This window comes from Oncorhynchus mykiss, chromosome 21, assembly GCF_057628025.1.
Source record: "Oncorhynchus mykiss isolate SJ-2025 chromosome 21, ASM5762802v1, whole genome shotgun sequence".
Lineage (NCBI taxonomy): Eukaryota > Metazoa > Chordata > Actinopteri > Salmoniformes > Salmonidae > Oncorhynchus > Oncorhynchus mykiss.
The window spans coordinates 20,424,348-20,444,529 of record NC_143042.1 but is presented as its reverse complement, the minus strand read 5'-3'; the positions used below and the strand labels follow the sequence as shown (position 1 = coordinate 20,444,529).

At 42.5% G+C, this 20,182-nt stretch overlaps 1 long non-coding RNA gene across 1 annotated transcript; it reads right to left on the bottom strand.

Annotated features, from left to right (window-relative positions):
• Nucleotides 1–13,925: 13,925 nt before the first annotated feature.
• Nucleotides 13,926–19,720, bottom strand: LOC118942782 (uncharacterized). The gene is made up of 3 exons (XR_005038433.2): nucleotides 19,619–19,720; nucleotides 19,264–19,346; nucleotides 13,926–14,700 (listed from the first exon to the last, which is right to left on the bottom strand). It is a non-coding gene; the product is annotated as an uncharacterized LOC118942782 (long non-coding RNA).
• Between the last annotated feature and the right edge of the window lie 462 nt (nucleotides 19,721–20,182).

The following is a 20,182-nucleotide window of genomic DNA, read 5'->3' as shown; positions in this document are numbered from 1 at the left end:
TGAAAGTGAAGTTAGGATTCAAATGTATGTCAATTGTAAAGTATTTTTGTCTTTTTTGTTATGTGTCGGACCCCAGGAAGACTAGCTGTTGCCAGGACATTAAAGACAAGCATTTTTTAAACCTCCAGCTTTAAGCTGGATGTGGCAATGTGTAGTTCATACATGCATAATCTATGAGCCAGCCTCCTAGCAATTTGAGTTCTAGCCAATCATCTTCAACACCTTGCATTTGAGTGACAGTTAGCAAGAGGCCTGCCCAGCGTTATCCAAATAGGTCAAACACACACACACAGAGAGAGAGACACACACACACAGAGAGAGACACACACACACACACACACACAGAGAGAGAGAGAGAGAGAGAGAGAGAGAGAGAGAGAGAGAGAGAGAGAGAGAGAGAGAGAGAGAGAGAGAGAGAGAGAGAGAGAGAGAGAGAGAGAGAGAGAGAGAGAGAGAGAGAGAGAGAGAGAGAGAGAGAGAGAGAGAGAGAGAGAGAGAGAGAGAGAGAGAGAGAGAGAGAGAGAGAGAGAGAGAGATGTGACTAGAAAGAGAATCTCTTTAAGTTAATCACATTTCAGAGAACAGGTTCTGAAGAGTCATTTCTTACTCTTCTGTTTTCCCTAAGTGATCCAAAATGTCACATGAGATAATTGCTGAAGATGGACACTGAAAAACCTCCATACTGAATGGCATTTCAGAATCATTTCTCTTTGAAATGCACTTTCCAAAATTCAAGGCAGCTCAGTCTAATGGCACAGGAACAGTTTTGCCTTAATAACCTCTTATGGCTGCGATCCCCGTACAGGGAAAAATACAACGTCGTAACATTAAACATTCTTGAAAATGCAAGTGTCTTACATCCTTCAAAAGATTAGGATCTTGGTAATCAAACTACGTTTTCCAATGTAAAAAAGCTATTACAGAGAACAAATACCATGCTTTTGTTTGAGAAGAGCAATCAACAACAAAAACATTTCCCGCCATGACAGTTTTTACATATTCACATCTGAAGGTAAAATTATGACTTACATTCTGATATCTTGCTCTTATTTCTCTTCCTGAGGGTCCCAGTGATGAAATGAAGTGTCGTTTTCTTTGATAAAATTGAAACATTTTGTAAGCCGTTTGTGCCGTGAATTCCATCTCTATCAATTTTTTATGGAGCATTCAACGTAATTACACACGGTAAACAATCGTCTTCCCAGCCTGGTGCAGGTCTACAATTTTGTTTCTGGTGTCCTTTGACAGCTCTTTGGTCTTGGCCACAGTGGAGTTTGGAGTGTGACTGTTTGAGGTTCAATCAAACAGACTCCAACCTCTCCACAATGGCCAAGACCAGAGAGCTGTGTAAGGACATCAGGGATAAAATTGTAGACCTGCACAAGGCTGGGATGGGCTACAGGACAATAGGCAAGCAGCTTGGTGAGAAGGCAACAACTGTTGGCGCAATTATTACACTGCAGGACCTGATCAAAGACCAGGTCAAAATCATTAGTAACACACTACACCGTCATGGATTAAAATCCTGCAGCGCACGCAAGGTCCCCATGCTCAAGCCAGCGCATGTCCAGGCCCGTCTGAAGTTTGCCAATGACCATCTGGATGATCCAGAGGAGGAATGGGAGAAGGTCATGTGGTCTGATGAGACAAAAATAGAGCTTTTTGGTCTAAACTCCACTCGCCGTGTTTGGCGGAAGAAGAAGGATGAGTACAACCCCAAGAACACCATCCCAACCATGAAGCATGGAGGTGGAAACATCATGCTTTGGGGATGCTTTTCTGCCAAGGGGACAGGACGACTGCACCGCATTGAGGGGAGGATGGATGGGGCCATGTATCGCGAGATCTTGGCCAACAACCTTCCCCCAGTAAGAGCATTGAAGATGGGTCGTGGTTGGGTCTTCCAGCATGACAACAACCCAAAACACACAGCCAGGGCAACTAAGGAGTGGCTCCGTAAGAAGCATCTCAAGGTCCTGGAGTGGCCTCGCCAGTCTCCAGACCTGAACCCAATAGAAAAGGTTTCTGTACCAAATATTAAGTTCTGCTTTTCTGATGTATCAAATACTTATTTCATGCAATAAAATGCAAATGCATTACTTAAAAATCATACAATGTGATTTTCTGGATTTTTGTTTTAGATTCCGTCTCTCACAGCTGAAGTGTACCTATGATATAAATGACTGACCTCTGCATGCTTTGTAAGTAGGAAAATCTGCAAAATTGGCAGTGTATCAAATACATGTTCTCCCCACTGTACCTGTATCTCCCTCGGGGTGTTCTTATGGCCTGGATGACATTAGAGAAAACACATCGGCAAGTCTGACATCCCCTGCTGTGTGTGTGTGTCTGCGTTGTTGATTATGTGTGTGTTTGCATCCATGTGCTTGTGAAGGCACATTGCCACAGAACCTTCTCTTCATCTACCTCTCATTTTCTAATTCCATTGGGACAGTCTTGTCTGAGTTCACTTTGCACGGCGAATCAAAGGCATGTGAACTTGTGAGACAATCCAGTCTCAGACAATGGTTCAGCATCTGCAGGTCAGCCTTGATTGACGTGTGGAGGGAGTCTGGCCATTTATAGTGGTAAAGCTATACAGATCAGTATAGTACAGCACAGCTCCCCATTAGTTAGTCTGTGTCCCAAATGGCACCCTATTCCATATAGTGCACTACTTTTAACCGGGGCCCATTGTGCTCTGGTCAAAAGCACTGCTCTACTGTATGTAGGGAATAGTTTGCCATTTGGGACACAGGCAAAGTTTAGGGTGACTCATCATGATGATGGTTGCTGAAAGATACAGGTAGCTCACATGAAACATCTGTCTTCACTTTTGTCTCACCAACCTGTTGTAGGAAAACCTGAGTTGAGTGCACTTATTGCAGCTCCCTATGGATAGGAGTGTCTGCTAAATTACTCCAATGTAATGCAAACATCACATATGTGATATTTTCACAAACAGGGTATATTATGTCCCCCGAGCAGCCTGACTCAAACACTCCTTCACTCTGACTGCTGGGCTCACATGCCCTTGACTGAAGGACCTGAGGGGTGTGTGTGTGTGTGCGCGTGCATGTGTGTCTACGTGTGTGTGTATTCTTCCTCCTCCCCCTGGCACACAGGTCAGTAAGCAGTAGATGAATAGTGTTTTTGTTCAGCCCCATGCCCACCTCCCTGTCACAGCTGTGAGTAATGCTGTGATGTGCTGCCCTGGGCAAAGCTCTCCTTCTTCACAATGTCCCCAAGTGATATTTGACAATCACTGCAGGGGCAGATGAAGAGACACATCCTGTGGCGTAATGTTTGTGTATCTGGGTCTGGGTATGGGTGTGTGATAAGGGTCGGTTGATTTTCTCCATCACATTCAGTGAACGAAACTGAATGACAATGAATAAATGAATGAATATAACTTTAACTTGGCCATCTTTTGTTCCGCTCCAGAAAAACAGGTCAGATGACAGAGTCACACGCTCTTTCTTCTCTGCTTTTATTATTTTATTTGAACCTTTATTTAACTAGGCAAGTCAGTTAAGAATAAGCTCTTATTTACAATGATGGCCTACCCCGGCCAAACCTGGACGATGCTGGGCCAATTGTGCACCGCCCCATGGGACTCCCAATCATGGGATGTGATACAACATGGATTCAAACCAGGGACTGTAGTGATGTCTCATGCACTGAAATGCAGTGTCTTAGACCGCTGTGTCAATGCATATTGGCCCCCTCCTCACTTCTGTTTAGACAGAAGCTCAGCTATAGGCCAGTGAGGTAGACGGTTCTGGGCCTATAAGGCAGTTGGAGGTTCTGGGCTTATGAGCTAGGCAGACAGTTGTGAGCTTATAGAGGCAGGCAGACAGGTCTGAGCCTATGAGGTATATACACATTTCTGGGCTCTGGCCCTGTGAGTCAAACAGTTCTGGACCTGTGTCGCAGACAGACAGTTATGGGACTCTAGGAAAATGGGTGTACTGGGCAGACAGCTGGGTGGCACTGAGGGAGGTAGGAAGCTCTGGGCCTATGAAGCAGCCAGTCCTGTGCCTGCTGTGCAGGGTCATGGCTGGCAGGTAAACAAAGTTGGTCCTCAGAGATCCTCCGTGCATGTGACCTGCTCTGTGATGTATGAGTCACACAGCCTCACCACAGTTATCCACAGCCTTACCCACCCCGGGACATCATTAACCTACATCTGGGGAGAGATAGAAGGAGGGTGGGAGGGGAGGGGAGGGAAGGAGAGAATAAGGCAATAAGTCAAGGAAGGAGGGAGAGAGATACTCTCTTTGAAATAAAGGGTTCTAAAATAGTTATTCGGCTGTCCCCATAAGATAAACCTTTGAAGAACCCTTTTTAGTTCCAGTTAGCACCCTTTTAAGTTCTAGATAGCACCTTTCTTTGTGTAGAGAGGCAAGACAAGAAAGACAGGGAAGGAGGCAGGGATATAGGCAGGCAAGCTCCCAAACTAATATTGCAAACTAGACACTTCCTCCTGTGTGGTCAACAGCCTGGGGATGAGGTTACTCATAAACAGCAATTCAGGCTGCAACCTTTCATAAGGGAGCATTTTTAAGGCACCCTTTGATACAAGCCCCTTATAAGCAGGCCTTGTATACCTTATGCATCTGCAGTCACTCATTATTACCTATTCTCCTCCAGCCACTAAATTATTCCACTGAGTAGTGCTGAACCTTTGACATGTGGGTTGCGTCCCAAACGTAGAGCTGTGTCCCTCAAAAGTAGAGCCGGTCAAAAGTAGTGTGTGAAATAGGGAATAAGGTGCCATTTGAATTGGTTTGTTGCTGCTACCAGGGAGAACGATCACTATTCTGTTCAGGTCTTGGTTCACTGGTGCAGAATCAAACAGATGTGGCACGATATGAAGAGCTGATGAAGAGGAGAGGATGTAAGGTTTGAGGTGTCGGTATACCCTCTGATGCCTCTGTTCTGATCTGTGTGTGTGCAACTAGATTAGTTTGTAGTTGCAAAACACTTTCATATTGCCAGCAAGCTGAGTGAATACAAAATTCACAGGGTGCATACCGTATCCGTAGATACAGGAAAAGGAAACACAAAGGAAAATGTCAACAAGTCTTATTTTTGCATAGTACATCATAAGGGATGAATGTATGATGATGCTGATGCGGCGTGGGAGGGATGATATCAGCCACGTCTCTGTTCCACTCAGAGGTCAGAGGTCAAAGGTCTGTAATTGACATAGAGGCAAGCATGGAGGATTAATTAGTACTGTTATTCTCAGCCTCATTTTAAGTGTCTAAACAACCATTTAACACACACTCTTATCATTCAAGTAATGACATGGGCTTCCTATGCACACGTTAATAAGCTTGTCAAGTTGAAAGAATTGAGAAAATAACCCAGAGTAGTTTATACAGTTTGTTAGAAAGTGTGAATGTGTTAACCTTTGAGGTTCTAGTTTAGCTCCAGTTGCTATAGTTAGAGAATGGAGACAACCATAGTAATCCATTAATATGCCCGGGAGAGCGAGAGGGATGTGGAGAGTTCATTGTCTATGTAATGGAGTGTGTACAATTAGTACTATGAAATTATTAAGGGGCACCAGTCATTTCTCTGACAAAATTAGTTTTCTTAGAAGGCCTGACTTCTGAAGGTATGAATTCTTTGAGAATCAATTGGAGTTCTTTCCCAGAACTTCCAGTTATTCACAGAATGATGTGTAAACTTAGCAGCTGTAGCAAAATGACATGCTCACATATGGTTAGCCGTGTTCCAAGCTTTAAGTTACAATATGATATAATATTTAACTGTGTCACGACTTCCGCCGAAGTCGGCTCCTCTCCTTGTTTGGGCGGCGTTCGGCGGTCGACGTCACCAGCTATCTAGCCATCGCCACTCCATTTTTAATGTATCCATTTGTTTTGTCTTGTTCCCTGCACACCTGGTTTTCATTCCCCAATCAATCCATATGTATTTATTCCTCTGTTCCCCACCATGTCTTTGTGTAAGATTGTTTGTGTTAGGTGTATTTTGGAAATGTGGATATTGTTACGCAAATTACTTTTTGTCTATGTTCCGTGTTTGGGCACATTTTATGTTACTTTGTGCTGTCATTTTGGACCAGAATAAAAAGTGTGCCTGTTCACTACACTCTGCTCTCCTGCACCTGACTTCGCCTCCAATACACACTCCAAACGAACTGTCAATTTCCATGGAAATTAATTCATAGTAGTTTCAAGTTTTCTTAGTCGTGTGTACAGGATACACATGCAAACACCATCCAAAGAAATTCTTACTTGCAGGTTCCTTCTTGACAATGCAACAACAATAAGAAATAAGAAAACATAAGAATATGAAGTAAAAGGTTCGTTAGAATATAATAAATATTTTAGCTTAAGTATAATACAGGAAGGCACAATTTACAATACAATATTTCCACGTGTTTTATGAGGGCAGGTATTTAAATGGTGAAGTATTTAGCAATAATATATAAGAGTCTGGTTGCAGCAGCTGTGATGTGTGTGAAGCATGAATGTGTATGTGTGTGTGTTTGTGTGTGTGTGGATGAGTGTCTCTGTGTGAGTGTGTGTGTGCTAAGGTGTGGAGAATCAGTGCGGGTGGTCAGTTCAGTTCAAGTATTCAGCAGTCTGATGGCTTGTAGATACCAACATGCTCAGAGACAGTTTCTATCAGACATCATGCTCCGATACGTCTTCCCAATGGTAAAGGAGTGAACAGCTCGCGGCTGGGGTGTGCACCAGGCCGTGATGCAACTAGTCAGGACGCTCTCAGTGGTGCAGCTCCAGCCCTTAGGGTACCCTAAGCAACATTTGGTTGGGGGGTCCCCACACCAAACAAGCATTTCTTTTTTTGTTGCCCCCCTCTTGACAGCGGAGAGAAAAATGTACGTTTTAAAGCAAGTTTTGCCATGGGGCAGATATTTTTTTTGCAATTTTATAACACATTTCATGCAATTCTACAAATACATTTTTTCAGTGTAAAGCAAGTTTTCTGCAGTTCTACACACTTTTCGTTGGGGCAAAGAAAACATTTAGTAATTTTATAATTATGCAATTCTACTCCATTTGCTATTTTTTGTCCCAATTTTGTGATATCCAATTGGCAGTTGCTATCTTGTCTCATCGCTGCCCTAGCGAGCTCCCGGTCATGGCCGGCTGTGACACGGGCTGTCCCACACTTCAGCTCCCTTCAACCCATCCCATCTTTCTCTGAACACCATCCAGCCTTGATTTCAATTTGCCATATATCTATTCTCATAGTTTCTACATGTTGTAAATTAAAGGTACATTTTTTGCTAAGAGTATTATTATATTATTGATCGATTGACTATGACTTTTCAGATCACCCAGCAGTGCTAGTTGCAGAGTTAACTTCAGGTAAATTTTGCAATTCTTCAGTCATTCCTGAACCTGCAACCAAAAACAAGATACATATGAACCGTACCAAAACAAATTATCGAATGCTTCTGTCTCTTCGCAGCAAAATCTGCAGAGCTGGGATCATTGTATCCCTCATATATACAGTAAACTTCTGACCCACTGGAATTGTGATACAGTGAATTGTAAGTGAAATAATCTGTCTGTAAACAGTTGCTTGAAAAATTACTTGCGTCATGCACAAAGTAGATGTCCTAACCGACTTGCCTAAACTATAGTTTGTGGAGTGGTTGAAAAACAAGTTTTATGACTCCAACCTAAGTGTATGTAAACTTCCGACTTCAACTGTATTACACTTGATATTCCTTGAATAAGTTCCTGCAGTTCTTTTTTCCTCAAACTTTTTCAAACTTATGTCTCCAACTCAATCATCAAGTTTGCAGACGACACAACAGTAGTAGGCCTGATTACCAACAATGATGAGACATTCTACAGGCAAGAGGTGAGGGCCCTGGGAGAGTAGTGCCAGGAAAATAACCTCTCACTCAACGTCATCAAAATATAGGAGCTGATCGTGGACTTCAGGAAACAGCAGAGGGAGCACGCCCCTGCACATTGATGGGGCCGCAGTGGAGAAGGTGGAAAACTTCAAGTTCCTTGGCTACACATCATTTACGATCTGAAATGGTCCACCCACACAGATAGTGTGATGAAGAAGGCGCAACAGAGCCTCTTTAACCTCAGCAGGCTGAAGAAATATGGCTTGTCCCCTAAAACCCTCACAAACCTTTACAGATGCACAATTGAGAGCATCCTGTTGGGCTGTATCACTGCCTGGCTCTCCAGAGGGTGGTGCGGTCTGCCCAACTCATCACCGGGGGCAAACTACCTGTCCTCCACGACACCTACAGCACCCGATGTCACAGGAAGGCCAAAAAGATAATCAAGGACATCAACCAACCGAGCCATGGCCTGTTCACCCCACTATCATCCAGAAGGCGAGGTCAGTACTTGTGCATCAAAGCTGGTACCGAGACACTGAAAAGCAGCTTCTATCTTAAGGCTATCATACTGTTCAAAAGCGATCACTAGTCGGCTTCCACCCGGTTATGCAACCCTGCACCTTAGAGGCTGCTGCCCTTCTAATATAGACTTAGAATCACTGGCCACTTTAATAATGGAACATTAGTCACTTTAATAATGTTTACATACTGCTTTACTCCTCTCATATGCATATACTGCATTCTAAACTACTGTTTAAGTCAATGCCACTCCGACATTGCTCAATCTAAAATGAATGTATTCCTTAATTCCATTATTTTACTTACAGATGTGTGTATTGTTGTGAATCGTTTTAGATACTACTGCACTGTTGGAGCTAGGAACACAAGCATTTCACTACACCCGCAATAACATCTGCTAATATGTGTATGTGACCAATACAATTTGATTGGATTTTTATTCTGTGCTTCTATGCTACAGTTTTTATTGTCATCTCCAGTATCTGCTATCTACTGTTAGTTCCTCTATTTCCTTTGCTAATATGAACTATTTTGACCTAAAGTTGATTTTGTTTTAAAGATGAGTATTGAACTGCATGGCATCTAAAGGCACATTTTAAAGTGTCACATACAATAATGGGATCTGCTGTACCTATGTTATGTTGGGAAAAAGTCAGTTATAAATTCTTCTATCCTGGTTAAAAACAAGTTGTTATCCAATAGGCTTTGATAAAAATATGTGTGTGGATGTGACAGCTTTTCCAGTTCACCTGGGAGCTTGGCCATCATGGCAAAACAGTCTGCTGTGTGTGTGTGTGTATATGTGTGTGTGCGCAAATGATAAGGGGGTTGTGTGAACATGCTGTACACTACATATGTCCACTCTGCTCGTCCATCACCTAGGGCCACTTGCTCCTCCTCTCTCTCTCCCCATGACGTTAATTGTTTGACAAGCCTGACTTACTGCTTGTCTCGGTATCTTTCTCTCCCTCTGTCATTTTAGTCTTCTCGCTCTCCCTCTGTCACTCTACTGTAGTCTTCTACAGTTTGTGATGATCTCTCTCTTTCTGTTTCTCTGCCTTTGTCACTCCACCCCCCACCCCACTCTCTCTCTCTCGCTCTATCTGCCTGACTCTGTGCCTATTTCTTCTTCTTCTTCTTCTTCTTCTTCTTCTTCTCTATCTCACTCTTTCCCTTTGGCCAACTCTTGCTGTTCTAACCCAGGGGCCAGCAGGGTGCTAAAAAGGCATGAGCAGGACCTCGGTCATTTCCAGAGGGCTAAAGGCAAAGATGAGTCAGCACCATGGACAGCTCTACAGGCATCAACTGGGGCTGGTGATTCAACACCAATATTACCCAGTCCAGGTGATGCAACCAATTGGCACCTGGAATTGGTCCCACCTGTCCCTCGTTACCTCAAATGAGTATAAGTAGAGGTGCAGTCACTCGGGCGGTATGGCAGACAGGCAGATGGTATGCCTAGTCCTTAGAAGAACCGGAGTGAGTATGAGCAGCACCTCGATACACCGACAAAGAAGATACTAGGCAATGTTTGACTCACCTGTCTCTCTCTCTCTTCGTGTTCTTTGCCCCAAAGGAAGAGGACCTATTAACGGGAAGCACGCCACACGGCTCAAGTTGAGAGCAAGGATGGAAACCCCGGACTCATTGCTCTCTCTCTTTTATGTTTTGTGCATTAACACAGGCGGTCCGAGGAGCTGCCACACCGGGCACGGGGACCTACCAGTTACCTGATAGGCCTTTCTGTTGTATTTCTCCCCCCCATCCCCCCCAACCTTTTATTAAATTACTACTTTGTTTTGAGCACCACAAATTGGTTTCCCACTGGACTATTTTATTGTGAGTTTAACCTCTGACTCTACACATTGCATCCGAGAAGGGTGTGCTTGAAAGGATGCCTATAACTCTACAATGTCGGGTTGTATTAAATTATTTTCCACACACAGTCTGTGCCTGTATTTAGTTTTCATACTAGTGAGGGCAAAGATCATGAGTGTCTTAACAGCTTAATTTGCCAAGGAAGGATACTCTTAGTGCAGCCCAATCCAGAAATCTAGCAGTGGCTTCTGATTAAATTGAATTTTGATGAGGCTCTCTTGTTCAGATATCGGTAAGTGGACTGGAGGCAGAGCTTGAAAGGGATACCGAATCCAGTTGTTTTTCATCTGTTTCGGGGAAGTACCTGCGCGATTGTGCACCCAACTCAGATGCTTTGCTATATCACATTTGACATCCATAAGCTTGAGTTCATTTGCACACAAATCAAACCATGATGGAAAGACCTGTGTGTTGTCCTTGTTAATGCAGACAGAGAAGAGCTCCAACTTCTTAATCATAGCCTCAATTTTGTCCCGCACATTGAATATAGTTGCGGAGAGTCAGATCATTTAGGTGAGAAAAAACATCACCCAGATAGGCCAGTCATGTGAGAAACTTCCCTTGGCAGCAAGAGCCTCTCTGTGGATGCTGCAGTGTACCTAAGTGGCATCGGAAGCAACTGCTTGCACACGTGTTACCACTCCACTATGTCTCCCTGTCATGGCTTTTGCGCCATCAGTACAGATACCAACACATCTGGACCAGCAAAGTCCATTTGACGTCGCAAAGCTGTCCGGTACTTAAAATATATGCTCTCCTGATGTCCTCGTTTCCAGTGGTTTGCAGAAGAGGATGTCTTCCTTAATTGACCCCCCCCCATAAACATAACGGACATTTTCCAGGAGCTGTGCCAGGCTCGCCACGTCTGTTGACTCATCCAGCTGTAACGCATAGAATTTACTGGTTTGTATGTGAAGCAGTAATTGTTTCAAAACATATTCTGCCATGTCACTGATGCGTCGTGAAACAGTGTTGTTTGATGAAGACATTGTCTGTATAGTTTTTTTGGGCCTTTTCCTCCAACATAGTCCCAGCCATATCCGAGGCAGCAGGAATAATTAAGTTCTCCACAATAGTGTGGGGCTTGCCTGTCCTAGCCACTCGGTAGCTCACCATATAATATTATTCTTGCCCCTTTCTTATTAATGGCATATGTTGCTTTTAAACATGTTTTATAATTTTTTAAGCCACTCCCGTGGCTTATTTTTCATAATGTCATGTTTTGTTTCTAAATGTCTGCGCAAGACCGAAGGTTTCATCGGGTTGTGAGAGAGAACTTTTGCACATATAACACACTGTGGCTGAGGAAAGGCACTACTCCCAATATAAGTGAACCCCAAATCAATGTAGTTCTCATCATATTTGCTCCTCTTCGATGGTCCAACGTCCCTGTCTGTTGTTCCGTGCTTTCCCGAGTAAGGGGGCAGTAGCTCTTCGGCTGCATCAGATTCAGAACTGTCAGTGTCCATGCTAGCTGGGGTAACACCACATTTAGAATGACTGATGCTAGCATTGAATGTGCTCGTGGAAGCAGTAGAGGTGGTGTGTGTCTCTATGGATGCAGGCCTTTTTCTAACTAGGCAAGTCAGTTAAGAACAAATTCTTATTTTCAATGACAGCCTAGGAACAGTGGGTTATCTGCCTAGTTCAGGGGCAGAATTACAGATTTTTTTGTGGTTTTTGTGGTGTGTAAATTATTTTATAACTGCCAGGTCAAAAATGACCCTAAGACAATATTTGTACCCTGGTGGTGTACAGCTTTCTTGGAAATATGAACAAAGGTGATGCGTCACTGTTCGGGTCACTCTAGGAAAAGTAATTCATTTTAAGTTGAAAAAATATAATTTTGGGGGTTTTCTCGGCTGTTAAACATAGTGGCGGGTCATTTTTTGACCCTTAGGACAACACAAGGGTTCAATTTATTCTACTGTATGTAGACAGCAGAAGCTCCTTTAGGCCCACAGCCAAACTGTCTCTTCCACTCCAGCTCCAGGATATTCTCTCTCGCTCAACTTTTTGGACAACATGGATCCCATTAGGTCTGCCGAAAACCAAACACTGCATTCCACAGTAAGAACCACATACCAACAGTCAAGCATGGTGGTGGTAGCGTGATGGTTTGGGGATGCTTTCCTGCTTCAGGACCTGAACGACTTGCCTTAATACTGGCATTCCCAAACTGGGGGAACGCCAAATAAAAATGTGATTCACATAAAAAATATATATAATAATAATAATAATTTTCACATTTTCAAACAAACAATTTTCAAACAATTGGTTGAGGTTTTTTTCTCGCCTGAGTAGCCTCGTTTCACTGCCAAAAAATACAATTAAACCATCTAGTGTTCAGCGAAATAACAGCACAAAGTCAAATACAGGTAGGCTAGTCAAATAATTAACATCCAATCACATTAACCGTTACTCTTTCACGGGAAATCCAATAACGATCCGTATATAGCGATCCGTAAATATGAAATGCCTTATGAAGGAATCATGTAGATCTACTTTTGCCTACATTAAAAAAGTGCAACAGTATCCAAAAGTATCAATTGAAAACAGGCGTACAAAACGGTATTGACATTCATTTAAAATACTACAAAGTAAAGCTACTATTATATTTCAATTGTTCTTGTGAGAACCTGTTTGATTAACCATATTGGGTGGTTAACTTTTTTTATATATATAAATATATTTGGGGCACAAAAAAAAGTCAGTATAGAAAACCATTGCCCATCATACATTACTATAGTAACTTTCAAAAGATTATTCCTCAATTTGCCCTACAAAAACGTATTTTCCTGTTAATGAAGTTGCACAAAAATGTGCATCTTTTCTTGCAAATCAAGTCTTTTCACACGTATTAAGCCACACAAAAACACAAAACACAAATACATATTTGCACAAATTGCCACCTCATTGTTATTGCATTGCTTCATCTGTGATTGAATTGCACTGTGGTGGACCTGAACATTTTGACTTTTTCATATGTCTAATTTGTTTCTATTTAATGATCACAGTGAGTTGGTTAAACTTAAACTTAAACTTATACTAATGCTTATGTCTTACTTATATTTACTTATACTTGAAGAGTTTCATTCGTAAACGCTACACATCCATTTTCAGAAATGTTAGCGGATTAGCTTTTCTTGTTTAAATAAATTATGAAAGAGATTGGTGTCTTTTTTTTACTATCTAATCATGGCATGGGGTTGTTCAATGACAGAAATGTAATAGTTTAACCTGTCACCTGATGGTTTAATTTCCAAGAGACTAATAAGCATGTTTTTTGCAAAAAGAACTGTACAAATGATACATTTGTGACATCAATATTTAAATGTAAAAAATGTATAATTCAATACAGTGTCGTTTCTTTGCTATGGATTAACTGATATATGACATGCTATTTTATCAAATCAATTCTCTGTAATTAATATTACCTGATTAAACTAACTAAATTAAATGTAATTAACTAAGAAGTCAGGGCACCACGTAAGAATGTTGATAGAGCTGTTGTCTTCCGAATAAACTCTTAAAGATCTGGTAATCTTTTATATCAAAAGCAGTCAATTATCAATCGTTACCTTGTTCAGTCTCATCTGAACGTTGTAAAAATCTTCACAAACCCTGGCTAACAAGTTGAAACAGCAATACAACATTTGGTTTAATTATTTATTTACTAAATACCTAAATAATCACACAGAATTACATATACACAGGATGGATCATACATTGATTACTAATTATGTCATAAAAGAAAATCGTCCCTAGCGGACAGAACCGATATAACAGCTGGTTATACAAAGAAAGGGGGTTGGGTTTGAATGAAAGCACAGGAAGACTGAGGAACAAAAGGATTGGGTCTCTATCGACCTTATGAAGCTATGCTATCGTAAATACATAATCTTATGCATTCTAAAAAACCGCCCATTTGGAAAAGGAAAATTAAAGAAATATTTACTCTGAACTGCGCTTCGATAGATTGGTCGAAGCTGGAAGGCTGGGTTGCCCAGCAGAGCTCTCCCTTGTCCTTTGACAAAGAGTTCAAAGTTCATATAAAGTTGCCATACTATAATATCATGCTGTATTCTGGCTGGTATAGTCACATTCATCCTTCCAGCGTGGTAATCGTGACCTCCACGTTGCCATGGCACCACAGTGGTTGGACAGAGGCTGTTTAGGCTGTCTGTACCCCTCCCAGTTACTCCACTGCACTGGCATCCCATTGGTCCAGAGCCAAAACCCAAAGAGACAGCTCTGCCTTAGACCCACCAACACAGGACCAGGTACAAGTTTCACACTACGACTCAGTTTCTGCTCACCAATCTTGTGGTCAGCCTCAGACTCCAACCTAAGCAGTCCGTGGTAGTTCTTATTGCAGTAGTCCAGAGCTTGCTCCCAGGTCTTTGTTTCATTGATTAGGTGGAATGATTCTGAAAGAAACGGACACACAAAGTTGATATTGTTGAAAAATCAGAATAGCTGTTAATAATAATAATTAAGATGGCCAATTTATAAATCTCTGTCTAACAATTCCAAAAATAATGAGAGCATTTTCAGGGATTATCGTCATGGCTGAGTAAATCCCACCTCAAGGTGATACTAAAAATACATTCAAAGATCTTCATTGGACCCTGAACAAATTCCGTTAACAAAAATAATTTGAGGCCCGTGCTCCCACATTATTGCCAACACATTCAAGGTTTAACCACTGCTAATCAAATTAAATCAAATTGTATTGGTCACATACACATATTTAGCAGAAGTTTTGCTGGTGTTTGGTGAAATGCTTGTGTTCCTAGATCCAACAGTGCAGTAGTATCTAACAATTCACAACAATACAAACAAATCCCAAACTAAAAGAATGGAATTAAGAAATATATAAATATTCAGACAAACAATGTCTGAGTGGCATTGACTTAAACAGTAGTTTAAAATACAGAATATACTGTACATATTACATGAGTAAAGCAGTATGTAAAAAATATTTAAACAATGTTAAAATGCCTAGTGTTCCGTTATTAAAGTGGAAAGTGATTCAAAGCCTATGATCTGTATATAGGGCAGCAGCCTCTAAGGTGCAGGGTTGCGTATCCGGATGGAAGCCGGCTAGTGATCGCTTTTTAACAGTATGATAGCCTTAAGATAGAAGCTGTTTTTCAGTCTCTCAGTACCAGCTTTGATGCACCTGTACTGACCTACTTCTGTACCTGTACTGACCTCGCTCCTTGACTTTTTCCAAATGTTGATACGTTTCAGCCTTATTCTAAAATGGATTTAAAAATATTTTTTTTGCTAATTGATTAAAAATAGAAAACAGAAATACCATATTTACATAAGTATGAGGGTCTTAGGGGCCAAGCAAATATCTGAAGTTGAAGAGGTGCTGTGGTGCCTTCTTCACCACACTGTCTGTGTGGGTGGACAATTTCAGATTGTCAGTGATGTATACGCCGAGGACCTTGAAGCTTTTAACCTTCTCCACTGTGGTCTCGTCGATGCTTTCTCCTGAAGTCCACAATCAGCTCCTTCATTTTGTTAATGTTGAGGGAGAGGTTATTTTCCTGGCACCACTCTGCCAGGGCCCTTACCTCCCCAAAGTAGGCTATATCGTCATTGTTGGTAATCAGGCCAAGAAGAGTTGTGTCATCTGCAAACTTGATGATTGAGTTGGAGGCATGCGTGGCCACACATTCATGGATGAACAGGGAGTATAGGAGGGGGCTGAGCATGCACCCTTGTGGGGCCCCTGTGTTGAGGACCAGCGTAGCGGAGGTGTTGTTCCTGCTTTCACCACCTGGAGGCGGCCCGTCAGGAAGTCCAGGACCCAGTTGCACAGCCCGGGGTTCAGACCCAGGGCCCGAGCTTAATAATGAGCTTGGAGAGAACTATGGTGTTGAAGGCTAAGCAGCATTGTTACATACAGTGCCTTCGGAAAGTGATCAGGCCCCTTGACTTTTTCCACATTTTGTTATGTTACAGGCTTATTTTAACATGGATTTATTTTTTTATCCTCGGCAATCTACACACAATACCTCATAATTACAAAGTGAAAACATTTTAGCAAATGTAATATTATTATTTTATACCTTATTTACATAAGTATTCAGACCCTTTGCTATAATACTGGAAATTGAGCTCAACAGGTGCATCCTGTTTCCACTGATAATCCTTGAGATGTTTCTACAACTTGATTGGAGTCCACCTGAAAGGAACACACCTGTCTATATAAAGTCCCACAGTTGACGGTTCATGTCAGAGCAAAACCAAAGACATGAGGTTGAAGGAATTGTCCGCAGAGTTCCGAGACAGGATTGTGTCGAGTCACAGATCTGGAGAAGGGTACCAAAAAATGTCTGCAGAATTGAAGGGCCCCAAGAACACATTGGCCTCCATAATTCTTAAATGGAAGAAATTTAGAACCACCAAGACAGGCTTCCACCAGTCTAATGTCCATTGCTCGTGTTTCTTGGCCCAAGCAAGTCTCTTCTTATAATTGGTGTCCTTTAGTGGTTTCTTTGCAGCAATTCGACCATGAAGGCCTGATTCATGTTGAGAGATGTCTGTTACTTGAAATCTGTGAAGCATTTAACTGGGCTGCAATTTCTGAGGCTGGTAACTCTAATGAACTTATCCTCTTTAGCAGAGGTAACTCTGGGTCTTCCTTTTCTGTGGCGGTCCTCATGAGAGCCAGTTTCATCATAGCGCTTGATGGTTTTTGCGACAGCACTTGAAGAAACTTTCAAAGATCTTGGAATGTTCCTTTTTTACTGACCTTCATGCCTTAAAGTAATCATGGACTTTCAAAAAGACCTCATGAAGCTGGTTGAGAGAAGGCCAAGAATGTGCAAAGCTGTCATCAAGGCAAAGGCAAACAATGTAGGCAAACAATGTAGACAATAGTAAAAATAAAGAAAAACACAATGAGTAGGTGTGTCCAAACTTTTGACTGGTACTGTATGTTCCGGGTCACCTCTGAGGATAACATTGATGAATACACCAACTCTGTCATTGGATTCATCAAAAAATGCATAGATGATGTGATTCCCATAGTTGTTCAAAACATGACTTTAATCAATAAACGTGGATTGATGGCAGCCTTGTCAGGAAACTGAATGAGAGAGATGTTGCTTATAAAAATGGCAAGGTGACCGGGGAGAATAGAGTAGATAAACAGTAGAACTACGCAGATGAATCAAGATGGCGAAACACAAGTATAGGGACAAAGTGGAGGAGCAATTCAGCGTGTCGGACACGAAGCCTATGTCTCAGGGGCTCCTGAATATCACGGATTACAAAAAGAAAGCAAATGACGCAATCACCATTGCACTGCCCTTACCAATCTCGACAAAAGGAATGTATATGTGAGGATGCTGTTCATCAATTACAGCTCGGCCTTCAATGCCATAGTGCCCTCTAAGCACACCACAAAGCTCACGGCCTGGGGTCTGAACAACTGGGCTGCCCCCAGGTGGTGAAGGTAGGCAACATACCTCCACAACACTGATTCTCAACGCGGGGGCCCCACAAGGGTATGTCCTCAGTCCCCTCCTGTACTCCCTGTATACCCACGACTGCATGGCCTCACACAGTTCCAACTCTAGCATCAAGTTCGCTGATGATATGAAAGTAATAGGCCTGATTACCAACAATGATGAGACGGCCTACAGGCAGGAGGTTGACACTGATGGCATGGTGCCAGGTAACCAACCTCAACGTCAACAATGCGAAGGAGCTGATTGTGGACCCTCAGGAGGAACCAGGCTGTGTACGCCCCCAAACTCATCCCCCAACCTCAACAATGGGGCCGCCTTAGGTCAATAACTTTAAATTCCTCTGCGTACACATCTCCAAGGAGCTGAAATGCTAAAATCACATGGACACCTTGTTGAAGAATGCACAACAGGGACTCTTCAACCTCAGGATGCTGAATAAATGTGGCCTGTCCCAGAGGACCCTCACAGTGTCCTACAAGAGCACCATCGAGAGCATACTATAGCCTGGCACGGCAACTCCATCGCCGCGGATCGCAAGGTGCTATAGAGAGTGGTACGCTCAACCAAACGTACCATTGGGTGCACACTGCCTGCCCTTCAGGACACCAACAAAAGCCATTGCATGTTCTGCCCTCTTCCATCACGCTGACGCAGGCAGTACAGGAGCGTCATGGCAAAAACTGGAAGACTGGCCAAGAGCTTCCACCATGAGACCATCAGGCTACTGAATAGCCACCACTAGTCAGCTACCTGCTACCATTTTTCCACCACTAGTCAGCTACCTGCTCTCTCCCCCCCCGCCCCCCTGGACTTCCTATCCCCCCCGCTGGTCCACCTACGGACATTTTCTTCCCCCCACATCAACGGACATCTTACCCTGCCCCCACCCCACTGGACATTATCATGCTGAATAGCCACCACTAGTCAGCTACTCCAAAAAAGCAATGACCTACCTTTTTTTATAACACATGACGTTTTTCTCTTGAAAACATATCTCCCATGTTACATTAGGGTTGACTGCTACACAGTTTGTATTTGTGTAATTCGGAAGTGACCATGCAGTGTCATTAACAGGGTCTCCATTAGACCACACCAGACTGGGCTGTGTGCGATGCATTATGTCATTAACTGTATCAGCTGCTCATAATCCTCCTGGTTGTGCACAGTGACTAGATCAGAATAGTTATTCTGGCAGGTTGTCTGTGCTTCTGTCAAATTGACCTTCGTTTCACTGAGGGTGAACTGTCTGAGGCAGCTGAGTCTGACTGTGCAGAAGCCACCTGAAGACAGAAACAATTTGATGAAGTTCAACGTTAGCATGCACATGACCAACAAAAGAAGCAAACATTATAAGAGGTATATTTCATGGTTTATGATGTTATACATGTCGCTATGAAATATGTTGTTGTTGATGGGGTTAACTAGATTTTTGTTCACTGTGAACAATCAGTGACAACAATGTATCGTTCCTGTGTTAGAGTAGGCTGAGCCAATCCTTACCGGCACAGAGTAGGAGTAGCAGAGGTGTCATGTCCATGGTGACAGCACGGTCGGAAGAGACAGAGGAAAGATGGGTTGGTGTCCTGTATGAGGATATGTGTCAAATGTATGAGTTTGCATCCCTGACACTTTGACCGTTAATATTTTCAATCAAGAGCAGAACACTGCAACACTTTGAAAGTTCCAAATTCCAATTCCAAAAATTCTCCATCTCAACATCAATATAAAAATGATATTATGAAATCGAATTCCCAACCTAGATGTAGCTATGTACTATAATGTACTATAACGTTGTCCTTTGTGTTATATTTATTAACCTCACAAACTAGACAAATTTACGTTATGTTTATTTTACCTGCTGTAGTGTGTGTAGATATGACTGGATTTGGTCTGTGTAGTATGATGGGGTCTGATCCTCCAGACTGAAGCAGTGTAGTAGGAACTCAGATATATATACACAGCTGAAATAGTATTCTAAGACTTGGTCTGCCTACATATATACATATTCATAATGCAAATCCTGGAAAGACTGATGATTGGCATGTTTACTTTACATTGCAAAACATCGGGACTATTTTAGGCAAAACAGTACGGTAACCACAAATGGCTCACAGCCTATACATTATCCATCCCCCTCACCTCTCAATGAGACAGAAGGATAGTATTGTTCTTCTGTTGAATTGTATCTCCCGACCCCTCCTGTCTCAGCCTCCAGTATTTATGCTGCAATAGTTTTTATGTTCGGGGGCTAGGGTCAGTCTGTCATGTCTGGAGTATTTCTCGTGTCTTATCCGGTGTCCTGTGTGAATTTAAGTATGCTCCCTCTAATTCTCTCTCTCACCCTCTCCCTCCCCTCCCCTCCCAGAGGACCTGAGCCCTGGGACCATGCCTCAGGACTGCCAGGCCTGATGACTCCTTG